The 14,267-nt window shown below is 40.2% G+C and overlaps 1 long non-coding RNA gene across 2 annotated transcripts in view; it reads left to right on the forward strand.

The window, feature by feature from the left end:
- The window catches only part of LOC113601056 (uncharacterized), a 39,507-nt gene extending 27,639 nt beyond the window's left edge, over positions 1-11,868 (forward strand). For both annotated transcript variants that reach the window (XR_008295962.1, XR_003422197.2), the window contains one exon: positions 1,156-11,868. This is a non-coding gene — a long non-coding RNA (uncharacterized LOC113601056). The remainder of the gene's footprint in view (positions 1-1,155) is intronic.
- The last annotated feature ends 2,399 nt before the right edge of the window (positions 11,869-14,267 follow it).

Genomic DNA, 14,267 nt, shown 5'->3' on the forward strand with positions numbered 1-14,267 from the left:
CACCTCATGGATAAGGAAATATTAAGCTTAGGAATGTTAAGTCCCCTTTGCAAGGTCACATAGAAATCAGCAGCAGAGCCTGAGAATTTAACTTGTCTGATTCCAGATCTGTGTCTCTTTTACTTATGCTACAATGTCTATATTATCTGCATTCAAAACTAGAATGTATATAGTAACAGTCTGATATGACCGAAATGGAAACAATGGCACAGAGTATTAGAAATCAGAACTGTCCTCCCAAATCTGGACATTTGATAATTAACACCCAAGAATACTTGTTTCTTAGTTTATTTGTGCCCATAGTTTACTTTTTCAATGTAAATATTATGTTGGTTTTTTTTAATCAATTTTCATGGTCTTCATTAAATTGGCCAAAAGAAAAATGAAGAAAACCAAACACTGGTGCTCCACACGTAGTGAATAGCTTTAATACCATTTGAATCTCAATCATCAAATATTAAGAATCCTTGGTACATGAAGTAATTCAAAGTCAAAGACAGTAGATCATTATGTTCCAGAAATTACGTGCTAAAATGTGTAATCACGCGGAGCATCTTTTAAAACAAAACAAACAAGGAAACAAATAAGCACCTTTAGAGTTGCTGGTTGGGATGGAGGTGTGCACGGAGCAAAACTCACACTGCCATATTTCTGGTATCTTGATTCTTGGAGCTTATCATCAAAATTACATCACCTTTATGTGAAATTGTGAGGGGGACAGCCTTCAGGAAGGAAAGCTTTGAACCAAGGTAAAAATATATAATGAGCAGTATGTCCATAAGCAGTCAGAAGAATACCTTCTCAAAGTCCTCTGAGTCTGGATTCATTATTCATGGTTTTAAATATCCAGGGTTCACAGGTCCAATCTGTGCTAGGCAATAATTCTGTGTTGCCCTGAGCCCCATGGTGTGCACAGCTGTTTGGAAAAGTCAAGAAGTACTGGTGAAGGTGATACATGGCCGCCGGATTTTTTTTTTTTTTTAATTTTATTCCTGTCGGACTTGAAAGGGTGAGAATTTGGAAGAGGGGAGAGCCTATGATGACAGTCCTAATTAAAGAAAATTATTCACTCTTACCAACACTTAGTCATCTAAAATAGTAACTTCTTTGGATTCCAAACCTGAAAGTAACTGTTACTTGGCAATTTTCTCATAGGTCCCTGAGAGCAGTTTGTAAGCCGCTAACAACCAGTGGCTGAACCTGAGGGAGCTACAACAATGGCGGTGGAGGAGTGGAGAACATTACCAACTCCAGTCCAGTCCTGTTTCTTAAACCGTCTATTTTAGTCCTGTCTATCCCTGCCCTTCCTGATGTTATGTTTCCAAGTAATCCCAATCTTTCACGCTCTGAAAAGAGATGCGTCTCCGTGACCCTGCGTAGCATTATGGAAAGAGAGGGAGAGCTGAGTCTGTTTTGTCACTTCTGATGGTGTGAAGATGGGTAGGTGAGTGATCTTTAATGCCTCTGTGCGTTATTTTCCTCATCTTGAGAATGGGATGATAAAATCTATCTTTTAGGTGTTCGTTGTGAGGGTTAAATGTGGCAGATATATAGTAGGTACTCAATCATTAATAGGAATACTTGTATATTCTCTACCCCTTTCTCAAATACCTGGTGAAAACTGTATTCAGGGGTGAGGATTCTTTTGCTCCAGCTCAGACCTCTTCAGTTCCACTATGTTTATCTTAGTCACCTAGGCAAATGGGTAGCAGCTGTTTTTGCATTAATGGTAAAGACAGAAGATTCTCTCCCCTACAGGACTCAGATGAGTTCCATTCTGAGACACCCCTTTGATCCAATCTCATAGACATTTTGTGTATTTATGCCACTGTCCTCAAAGCAAGCCTCTCCAAAGCTGGTGCTTTGCCCCTGCATACTCTTCCTTCTCCTGTTGACTTCCCTCCTAATCTTTACAATATATTCTATGAAAGTTTTATTTTATTGTATGTAACTCTCTCTTAGTCCCCATGCTTTGATTGAACTTTGCTTCTGCCACAAAGACACCAATTCTCTTCGTGTTATAAATTCCAGACTTGGTTACCAGTCCCTGTCTCGGTTGAATTCTCACTACTTCTACTGCTACAGCCCTCATCCCAGACGCCACCATTATTTGCCTGAAATGATACAATGGTCTATAAACCAGCTGTCTGCTTCTGCCTCTACATCTGTATCATGCATTGTCAGCACAGTAGCCAGAATGATCCTTATAAACCAAAGTCAGATCGTGTCACTTTGTTACTACTTCAGGGCAGGGACCATATCACTTTATCTGTGAATCTCTAATGCTTTTCATTGGAACTTAGCAGACTCTCCAAAAATATTTTGCTGAGTGATTAGAAACTAAGAGAAAAAAGATAAAGAAGAAATATGGCAATCATTGCCACATCCTTTTTCTCCCTCTCTCTCTCTCTCTCTTTTAAAAAAGCTTATTTATTTTGATAGAGAGAGAGAGGACAAACAACAGGGGATGGGCAGAGGGACAGTGAGACAGAAGATCTGAAGCAGGCTCTGTGCTGACATCACAGAGCTCGATGTGGGGCTCAAACTCGTGAACCATGACATCATGACCTGAGCCAAAGTCAGATGCTTAACCGACTGACCCACCCAGGCACTGCCACGTCTTCCCGTAAACTCTTGAATATCTGTAACTCATTTTGTTTGTAACTTCACATCATTTTATTTGATAAACAAGCCCATCACCTAAAAGGTAAGCAGATGTGTACCTCGAAACCCAGAAAAGTTAAGGGATGTGCCCAAAATCACAATGGCAGTGAGATTAGGGGCTTGGGCTTGAATTCATCCTTCTTCCTCCAAACAGTATGTTCTTCCTGTTATGCCATATTTCACATGCAAGTTTGGAGGTCCCCAGGCTTGTCTACCCTAACATGTGGTTTTACAATACATGTCATTTTGGGGAACATCTTTGGTAAAGGCAAAAATCTGACTTTACAGGAAACTCCAAGGTAGACATGGAAGTTTGGCAGCCAGGAGGATCCTGGCAGAATCCAGGCAGAATTCTCCAAAGTCTACTTTCTGCATACCATCTTTAGAGTACACATCATTTAATATAGAACCTGGGCAACAGGAGTGATTATTATATGCTTATAAATAATCTCCACCAAAAATTTAAATCTGTAAACGAAAGTGGTTTTCCATCTAGGAAATCTGATTTTGTTCGTGTTTTCATTATTAAATTAGGTCTGGTAGAGTCTAGAGAAACATTGGCAGGAAACATCTAACTTACTAAAATCAGATATTCAAAAGAAGTTTAATTTCTGTCTGAATTGATAATATAAAGTAGTGAAGTTAAAATTCTAGAAGCTGTGTTCAGTAGATGAACTCATAGTGTGACAAGATACGGAAGTAACCAAAACAGATTTTCTCTACTTTGTAAATAATTATATTCCTTCAGACCAGTGCTAACATTGGAAGCGGTTGTGGGGCAGTGTGGGAAGGAGGAGGGAGTCAGAGTTGATTTTTATGTGCTTCCTAGAGAACGGCTTGTTAAAGAGCAGAAAACAATGATGACAACAGTGACAGGAAAAGTCCACCTTCCCAAAGTGTACAGAAGATTAAGATGGAATTGCAATACATTCTGGACAGCTTTTCTTGTTCCAAAGTGATAATGGTGGTCAAGTAGACTTTTATGATTCTTTGTAACTGATTGTGTTACGTATCTACGTGGCAGTCTCAGTTTCTGCTACTTATCTTCCTAGTTTATTCCTTCACATACTACTGCTTGAACTAGATTGAACTAGATTGTTCGTATTATGTCTTCATAGTCTCTCAGGCCCCACATCCCTAAATAATGGTCTCATTCTAAAAGGTGTTTAATAAATATTTTTGAGAAATTTACCTTACATTCTAAGAAGAGCGTGCTGTCTGTATTTGAGGTTTTCTAACTTCTGAAAATTGGACCCACATCAACACAAAACTGTTTTTTACACAATGTTTAAAAAAATTTTACACATTGTTTAAAATGTGACATAATACAGTACAGACACAGGAAACCAAAACAGACTCCATGGTCATTTCATCCCCAACTTTAAATGAGACACCGTGAGTGTTAATCAAACTCAGGAAGGCAGATGCATCTCAGAATTTTGAGGGTCATAAAAGATGTTTTAGTCCTGTCAATTAAAGCAAAAATTGACCTTTCATTCTTCTTGATTTGATACTTGCTCTAAATCAGTAAGGTACTAAATTTATGTCACAAAGTGCATGTGGCTATTTGCAGTTGGTGCTAGTAAGGAAAACCAGGGAACATTGTTTGTATTAAATGAGACAACACATTTAAGAGTTTATCTCAGGTTTCTGCATAGCAAGTATTAAATAAAGGTTATAATTCATTTTCTAATTTCCCTATTTTAATTTTAAAAGTTTAGTAGTCATGACTTAGATTTATGACTTGAAGTGATATAGTATCTCAGTTGCCCCTATTACAAAAGCCAGCAGAGAGATTAAAGAGGAAACTAGCTGGAAAATATCTTTGACTAAAATATACATATCTGTTGTAATGGATTGCGCTCCCTCTCACCATATATACGTATACACATATGTATATGTGAATAGTATGTATGTGTATATATACATATAAGTAGTAAAGAGAAATGTGGTAAGATCTTGATCTATTAATAATAACTTACTTCTATTTACATTAACTTTTTTATAACCAAAAAGTTATCCTTTTCATGGGAATATTTCTCTCCTTTGGAGCAGATAATATACATCCATGAAAGTAGAGGAAATAAATCAGGCAAACTTATCTTCATCTTCTTAAATGTAATTATCTTTTGACATTTTGTTTTTACTTAAAATTTCCTAATAGCATATATGTAAGCATCTTAATAGAGGGTAAGAAGTGAGATGTGGATAGCCACATATCCACTTTGAATCTCAGCCACTGAATCTCTAAAAAGGAATATTAAGAACTCTTCTGCCCTCTTCTCAGAATGTTATTGGAGAATTAAACGCAAAACCTTAAAATTTCACATTTGCATGATTGCCACTTAAATTTCCATCAAATATAAAATGTTTGTTAGTGACATCACAACATGTAGGAAATCTGTATTAGTTGAACAGATTTTACAGCAGGTACATTTAGCCTTGTAATATAGGCATTTGTTTTTGAAATAAGCTTACACGTCCTTGCATTTTCTTTGGCATACATGTGTATGTACGAAGTGTAACAAAGTAGTGAGGCAGGTTTCTTTATGAGTTCTAATTCTTCGATGTACACAGCCAATAACCTTTTGATTATCTAATATGTGGCAGGCATTGGGCAGGCTGCTGGTGATACAAAGGGAAAGAAGTTGTGGCCTCATTCTCAAGGAGCTCACAGTCTCAAGTGGGAGATGAACACGCAGAAACATAATTATATTACAGCGGGATGAGGCTGTCGGGGCCATGTGGACACAGAACTCGGGAGCACACAGAGACAGGGCCTCCCGATGCACCTGCGGTGAGGTGGCAGTGACAAAGCATTCCTTAAGGAGGTAGCTTCTGGTCTGGATTTTGAAACATAACTAAGGTTCCACCACTGGAATAGGGTCTGAGGTGACGTGGGCATTCCAGTCAATGGGAACAGAATCTCCATGTGATGCTAAAGAGGCTTGAAACTGGTAAACCCAGTGTGTTGAAATAATGTCTCGTTGTTTTTAATTTCTATATGTTGGAGTTAGAAAAACTGAATGTGCTTTCACGAATATGGCTACTTAAAACATCTACTACAGGATGACCAAATGAATCATTATCACAGTTCCTGCTGTGGCTGAATGTTTTGTTTCTTAACCTCAAACCCCATAGTAAACCATGTCGCATTTCCATGGGTCAACTCTTCAGTGATTGTTAACAATGTCATCTTTCACCTGGACCACTGCCCAGAGTCTCCACCCCAGGTTTTGACCCACTGTGTTACCACCGGAGATATCGTAAATCAGCTTAGAGCTTTTATTTCTACAAGACAGATGATCCTGTCACTGCTCTACTTAAAACATTTAAGGGCTCCCAATTTCCTACAATATTAAGTCTTACTGTGGGAGACAATGTTCTTCACAAGCTGGCCCCAATTTTTCCAATCTTTTCCCAAACTCTGTTCTTTCTACTCTCAACCAGGTTCTCTAGGCTTACACCGTCACAAATTACTCACGGTTCGCCCCATTCCATATCCTTGTCTAACTCATATCTTTGTACACAAAACAACACAGTATGTTGAGACAAAGGGAACTTGCTATGGTTGGAGCTCCTGGGGGAGGGGAGAAGGGAAGAAGAAGAGGCCACTGAAGCAATACATGTGGACTAGATGACAGAGAATTGCCAAGGCTATATAATAAGTCTTGGTTCTATTCTACATTCACAGTCCTTCTCAAACATTTTTGTCTATTCCAAAGTATTGCAAAGAAGGAAGAAGAATATTTTGCACACCCCACCCCCATGGGTTTGGGTACATTGCCTGAAGAAGGGCCATGATAAGTGAAAAATTTATTTGAAGTCTCCTTTCATATTTTTGTATTCTACTGTGTATTTGCCTATTAGTTTTGATACTAAAATAATATTTGAAAGTTCTTGCCATCAAGTAAAATTGAATTTCAAGGAGGATATTATGCTGGGGTTTTCAATTCTCCTGGCACACTGCCAGGACTCCTGGGGAATGTGTATTCCAGATTAAGAAGCACACTTGAGGATGAGTAACCACTGGTGGATTTGAAGGAGGCAGTGGCAGCAACAAACTCGCAGTTAACTGTTTTAAATTTAGACAAGGAATGAATTAATATCACTGGGGTCTGGAAAGGTCTGATGGTGGCCTGGAAGATGGATTGGAGGTGTGAGGATGGAAGAGGGAGAATGGGCTGTTCAGGGTACCACTTCGATGGTGATACAAACTATTGAGGAAAATTCCATTTTTGGACTTGGTATTTGAGTAGATAACATTATTATTTATTGAGATAGGCATATAAACAGAAGATTTTCAATTCTGCACAAGGAAGTTTGAGTTGAATTGGGGATATATGGGTGGAGACACTCAATAGAAAGCTGAATACCAGGTTTGGAGACCAGGGGATAAGTATGCTTGCCTTCTCTCCCTCCCTCCACTCCCCCTGCCCTCCCCCCATTGCCTATCTATTTACATCTGGGAATCGTAAGTCTATAAGTGGAAATTAAAACAATGGGAATAGATAAAATTGCCTAGGGAAGAAATAAGGAATTCTAAGAAGAAAGTGTTGCAACAAAGAAAAAAAGAGGTCCCTAAAGAAGAAGAGGTAGTGAGGAAGAAAAAAAGCAAGATCTATGAAGAAATGTTAACATTGTATCCAAACTTAGAGACCTCCTAATATATGTTCTTATTTGATAAATTAAGAAGTCACAGCTTAAAAATAGCAAATGATTGCCCTAAGAACCTTGTTGTATTTTCTCATTCCTGGCTGAGCATTCTTACCACATTTTAATGATCTTGTCATATCAATAAAACTTCTAGTGTTTCATTAATCTTGCCTCTAGGGGCACCTGGGTGGCTCAGTTGGTTAAGCATCCCACTTTGGCTCAGGTCAGTATCTCACGATTTGTGAATTCGAGCCCCTGCTAGGGCTCTGTTCTGATAGCTCAGAGCCTGGGGTCTGCTTCAGATTCTGTGTGTGTGTGTCTCTCTCTCTGCCCCTCCCCCGGATGCTCTCTGTCTCTCTCACAAAAATAAACATTAAAAAATTAAAAAAAAACCCCATATTTATTAATCTTGCATCTACCATGGCATATAGTAAAGTGTTTCACAAAGAGCACTCAATACAGTTTTTTAAAGAAAGAAGTGGAATACAAATTATCTTTCGGAAATAAGAGTGGGCAGCAACTTGATGTTCAGTAGATCAAATTAAATGTGAGACCAATGAGGAATTTTTTTAAAAAAACAACAACTGTATATTAATGTATCAATGGAAAAATAAATCAACTACCTCAGATCCATTGCAAAGGGAATTTTCAGTAACTTTCCCCTGGACACTTCTACACGGAAGGGTTATTTCTGGTACTTCTTCACCTCCCTTTGGAACTTCTTTCCTTGCTCTTGGAGTTCTCATTCCCAAATACCGTTCTGTGTCTGTGTCCTAATCCTCCTGCTTCCTCACCACGTCTAGCCCGCCTTCTTCAATACCCACACTGCAACATCAGCCCTGGAACTCCAGTCACAGATGTTAATGGAAATAGTCAACATTTTCAGATCTGCTTCTGTTACAAGTGGACGCATGCTGCTTTAAATGGATGACAACTGTGTACTTTTCAAGGAGAGCCACCTGGTGCTAGGGTTGGGTCGCATTCCACTTGGGGGTTCCAGGAGGGAGTAGAAATAGCACATTCTTGTACTCAGAGTGTCAGAAGGTGGGTGGTTCCCCTGGAGGAGAGCCAGCCATTTTGTACACGACTCTTCTGTCCTCTGGAACATTTAGAATGCAGCCCGGGCTGGTTCTTCAGGCATAAAAAAGCAGTGGGCTTGATACTTTGCTCTCGTTCTCTAAGTAATGATTAGGTTTGGTAAGGAAGCATTTGCCTTTTTAAAATATAGGGGAACCACTCTCTCGGCTTCGCAGAAAACTGGAAGTGGCTTCTTGCCAGAGATTTGTGCAGCTTACTGGCTTGGTGGGCGGAAAAAATAGCACAGACCAATGTGAGGGAGACATCGACTCATCCTCCTTCCAACATGTGCCTGTGATGCCTCCCCAGAAATGCTGGGCAGATGGTGAAGATCACCTTGGTGGCATTTTGCATCAGAACTCAGAGTTTGTGTGCAGGAAGCCTCCGACGGGAGCGGGGTCTCAGACGAGTTTGTGCACGTCTACATTTCGGTGCCACGGTGCCGTCGCTGAGATTTGCATCTGTGTGGGGCGAGGAGGAGAAAGCGCATCTCACATGATGCTAATGACAGTGGTTCGCAGTGTTAAAAAGATGAGGGAAGGTCAGAGGAGTTAATTACTGATGGTAAAAAACCTAAATGCTCAGAGGAATTAACTGGTATTCTGTAATTAATTGTAAAAAAGGCTCTTTCAGTCAAAAAATATGATCTTAATATAGCCATCCGTAGTTTGAATTCCATCTACAGTTATTGCATTCTGTGAACATTATCTTATTGTACTAATAACGAGTTTGGAGGCAGCAAGCTACATTCTTTTGACCAGATTTAAAAGAAAATAAATTGAGCGTGCAGAGAAGACAAAGCAGAGAAAACAATATCTTTGATATCTTGCTTATTATACTGCCATAGAATGAATATCACAAATGCTCTTGATGACGAAGACAGTTTAGATTGTTTAGAATTGAAGAGACAACATCACATAGTTTCCTTGTTGCTACAGATTTTACAGATTTTCTGGCGCACAGAGATGAGATGGATTAAATAGTAGCGTTTCACTGTAATGATAACTCTTTGAAAAAAATATCAGACACGTAGGAGATTTGGGGGGATGTGTTCTATCATGAGTTGAATTTTCCACTGTAATCAATTTTCTGGCACATATCAAGATGTACCAGCCCTGTACGCAGGTGAAGAAGGGAGATGAAATACCGTAAGTATCTTCCTGATTTTTCTTATCTCCCCAAATAGAACTTAGATCATGCTTTCCTCTCACTTATTCTGGAATTTCCCACTGACGTCCTGTGAGGCTGCAGAGAGGGATTCCCTAGGAATCTGTATATATGTCATAGTCACTGAACTCAGAATTTACCTATGAAGTATTGAATAAAAAGTAGAGTTATGTCAAGTTACCTTAAACAGAATAGTTTTCAGATCTGCAAAACTTAATAGTAACCAGACAGACTTGACGTTATTAAAGAAAGGTATTTTCATTATTATGGGAGGAAGATCACAAAGGCCAATATTGACAAGTGTTCGTCCAAGCACTGTGCCAAGGAGGGAGAAGTGGGGGCCAACCGAGGTTCAGGCTTCCAGTCTCATTGGCAAAGCTATTATTAGTATGGTGGCACTGGATACCCCAGGCTACCTTAAACTAATGCTCTTATATATTCAATTAAGGCAACTTCTTTGTTATAAACTCACCAGGCAAACTTCTGCTTATGATTTGGCTTCCAATAGAGGGTAGGAAAAGGGTTGTACCAATTCCAATATTGGAGACTTTGTGATAGGTCTATTCGTAGTTTGATTCTGGTTTTATGCATCTGTTTGCCCAGTTGGTTGCTGTGAGTTTACACTGAGAACTTGCATTTGCTCTTAGTGCCCTGAAAACATTAGGTTTTTGAGCCTGACAGGCTAAAGGTGAAAATGCTCTTGCTGTTAGGATACTTGGAGTCAGTCAGCCAGGGTTCCTCTGATGACATTTGTATGCAACACTGCTGGCCAACATATAGACTGTTTATACTTCTGGAACAGCCATGTGAGTTTCTCTTTTTGTTAATTCAACAAAGGTGGGGACAAAGTTTCTAAAAGTAAGGCTTAGGTGTTACTAGGAAAAGCAAAGATGGCTTAAGGAAACTAGGAGAAATAGCTTTCTCAATTAATACATTTCAAGCAGTGATTCCTAACCTACGTATAAAGCAGGCTTCCTCTTGGGAAGCACTCGGGAACTTCGAGCACTTACTTCATTCATTCAGTTTTATGTTCTAGCCGGTCCTCTAAACGCAGGTGACAACAATCTGCTCACCATTAAGGGCTGGCCTATGTCTCACCAGAGACCAGTCCTCTTCTCGTGTGTGTCTCTCTAGCCATTAGCAGATGGCAGGGAGCAGATAGAAGAGGTGCAGCATTGGGTTCAATCAGGGTTGGGCTTTCACCAAGAGAGTATGCAAAGGGAGCAGACCAGAGCGGGAGTGGAGGTGTGTGCCAACAAGTGTTTATGATGAGTGACTGTGGATTTTAAGCTGGGTAAGGAGGGAAAAAAATGAGGGGTGTGTGTGTGTGTGTGTGTGTGTGTGTGTGTGTTTATGTGTGTGTGATGAAGTGGTGGGAGCAATGGATTGCCAGTTTCGGAGAGGCTGAAGGATTGGTAGAGTAAGGGTGCCAGGAGATGAAATGGAAAGATGGGAAATGGTGGTGGGCAAGTGGGTTGTTTGAGAAAACCCAGACAAACTTGTGTTCAAGACAAAACCACTCTCTGACACTTGGTATGTGATTCTGCAAGTTATTTAGCTTCTCTCTGTCTCTGTTTTAAATTTTTTATTCCTAAAGTGGGAAGAATAATAATATGTATTTTATTGAGAAAGCTACAAAGATTAAGTGATATAATGGATGTAAATAACCTAGCATAGTGAAGAGCAAATATTTGATAGTTAAGTAAATGTCAAGTCTTATGTTTCTACTACACAATAAAGGCTTTGAAAGCAGAATCATCTCTCTCTCTCTCTCTCTGTCTCTCTCTCTCTCTCTCTCTCTCACACACACACACACACACACATAAAGGTATGTAGAAAGAGAGAGTAGAGCTAGGCCCAGTGGAAGTCATGAGTGTGTCTGGATCATAAGGCTTCTCAGGGATGTCCCCAAACAGCTTGGTCCAAGGAAGGCTGGATGGAGGTTGGGGTGGGTGGGAGGAACTTGAACACAGTAGGTGAGAGCTGGAAAAATAACAAGCTTTCGTACTTGTTAAATTTGGTTTTCATCAACTATAATTGTATTTGAGGAAGACATATGGAACCTGAAAATTCTGATGAGTAGGTTGTTTGTTTTTTTATATAAATACATAGGAAATACTTTTTAAAAATTTTGTTGTCTGTTGTTCTTTTGAAGGGCACTTCATTGGAAAATACTTGATGGTTTCCTGGGAGAAGTTTTTGTATATGAATATCATAAGGAGAGGTTCTTCAGCGATTCCCTGATTAAATAGATGGAATCAATAGACATTTTTTGGAAGTTCACTCTGCTTGGCTGCATCATGGAGAGGCTTCCTGAGGCTGGGCGGGGGGTGGTGGGGGGGTTGGAGTATGGCTGTTCTGCCCTGTGCTACAATTTTAAGTACTCTCTTTGGTAATCAGGTCAGTCAGTGATCTCCAAACTTTTTAACCTCAATAGCCTTGCTGGAGCTCAATTGGGGGCTCAGGAATGTGACACATTTGAGACACATAGGTCAGAGTTACTGAGGGAAGTTTGGAGAGAAGAGTGAAAAGCCATTAGGAGAGCGTAAGCCAAAGATAGTTACGACCAAATGAATATGAAACCAATAAATATATTGATGCACAAACTTCCAGTTATAAAATAAATAAGTCCTGGGAGTGTAATGTACAGCATAATGACTATAGTTAATAAAACTGTAATGTATATTTGAAATTGCCAAGAGACTAGATCTTATAAGTTCTCAACACAAAAGAGAAAGAAAATTGTAACCATGTACGGTGATAGATATTAATGAGACATTATCATTTCACAATATAGACAAATACTAAATCATGATGTTGTACACCTGACACTGATACAGAGTTTTATGTCAATTATAAGCCAATTAAAAAATACATCAATGGGTGCATACACGGGAGAAGTCCTGCACTGAGAGAGAATGTTGACTACTTCAGGGTGCGATTAGCCTGTCAGGGAATGAGGGGGATGGAGACAAGTTCTCTACACACAGAACTCTGTGCTTGGAAAAAGGAGCAAGTCTGTTTTCTTTGTGCTTTAAGTAGGAAGAAATTTTGATGACAGAAATGCCAAATAATTCCAGAGAGATCTTGAAATCGTGCCCAGGGATGTCTGCGAGGTCCTGAGCAGAGGGGATGCAGACAAGAGTCAGCCAGTGAAAGGAGGACGGGGTACCAAAACAGGAACCCTAGACTTAGGAGGAAAGGCGCCCGGAAGGAGTGAGGTATGGAAAAATAAGAAGGGTAGACCCGTAAGAGATGCTGATGGAAGTGTGAAGGATGCATTAGGGAAAGTGTAGGCCACAGCAGCTTCGCTATGAAGGAGCTTACCCCCTTTTCTGGGAACAGGAACTGTGGGGGATTCGGTTCTGTGCTCTGTTTGTCAGGCACTCATTATGTCTGACATGCCAGTGACTGATGGTCTTATTCCATCAAACTTCAAAAAATATCAAGGCTGCAATAAAAGCGAACCCAGCATTGTGTAGCTTTATTTTTTCCTTCTAACCATTGTATGCATTAGTCACCATGCTAAAAAAATAGTGAGAAGACAGATGTGCCAAAAGTGGTAAAGAAAACATGTCAACATTCAAAGAATAATTAATGAAAAGTGTTGCTGTTTTAACATCACAAACGAAAGCCAATGCCAGTCTTAGTCAGTTCTTCTAAAAAATATCCAGACTCTCCATTCCCTGGAGATAGCCTTACCTGCTTCCTGATCTGAGCCTGTCCTCAGTGCAAGTTAATTGAAGGCTTCTTCACTGTGGACCTGAGCCTGGTGCCTGACGTGTCTAGATAAATTACCCAGGTATCCAAGCGCTCACTAAACTGAGGTCTTCTTTGCAATCCTCATCTTTGATTTTGTTACGTTTTCCTTTTTGTAGCGTGAGTTTTTACTTTCCAGATCTTCACTGTGACTGAGACTCTGGCTGAAAATGCAGTGTGCCTGGCCAAGTTCCCAATGCACTGCTTCCCCCTTCCTGCCTCCTTCCCCTTATGGATTAAAATTCCCCTATCTTCTCCCATCTTCCTCCTCTCCCCTGCCAGGTCATAAAGGTCTGACTCCTGAGTTGGCTAGCTGGTGTTCAAAATCAGTTTCCTAATTCCCCACACCTTGAGGAAGACACTGTCAAGAGAAGGCAGGCACTGCAAGTTTGCACTAAAGGGTCAGTTAGGCTGGCCATGCCAGAGAGGGCTAGTGAGGGAACCTGAAATGTAATATTCTTCCTGGCACAGAGGGTTCTGTTGACCTCCAGGTTCAATGACTTAAGATGGCTATGGACAGTTTCCAGATCCCACTTGCAAGTGGACAGGGGCAAAGCTTCTAATTCTGCCAGGCCGAGTCAGTCATTGGTGCCCGGATGGGTGTGGCTGAGAACACAGATGGCAGGTAATCATTAGGAGATGTAAGGATGGGGCCGGAACAGGCTGGAAATGACAGCTGTCATTCTGGGTCACTTAGGCACCCCATCTCCCAAGGACTGTGCAAGCCACACCACTTTGTGCCATGTTTTGTGTGTTTATTTCCCTTTCGTTGTCCCTTAGTTGTTAGAAATCATATCGGAAAATAGCATTACAAATGTTACTTTCCAGAAGCTTATAGATATTAATCCAAACCTTCTTTACCCTTCAATGATTCTTTTTGCAAGGCTCCCCCTCCACAGGATTCCTTAGATGGGGCTGCCAGCAGAGTCAGTGGACTTCACCTG

Source organism: Acinonyx jubatus, chromosome A1 (genome assembly GCF_027475565.1).
Source record: "Acinonyx jubatus isolate Ajub_Pintada_27869175 chromosome A1, VMU_Ajub_asm_v1.0, whole genome shotgun sequence".
Lineage (NCBI taxonomy): Eukaryota > Metazoa > Chordata > Mammalia > Carnivora > Felidae > Acinonyx > Acinonyx jubatus.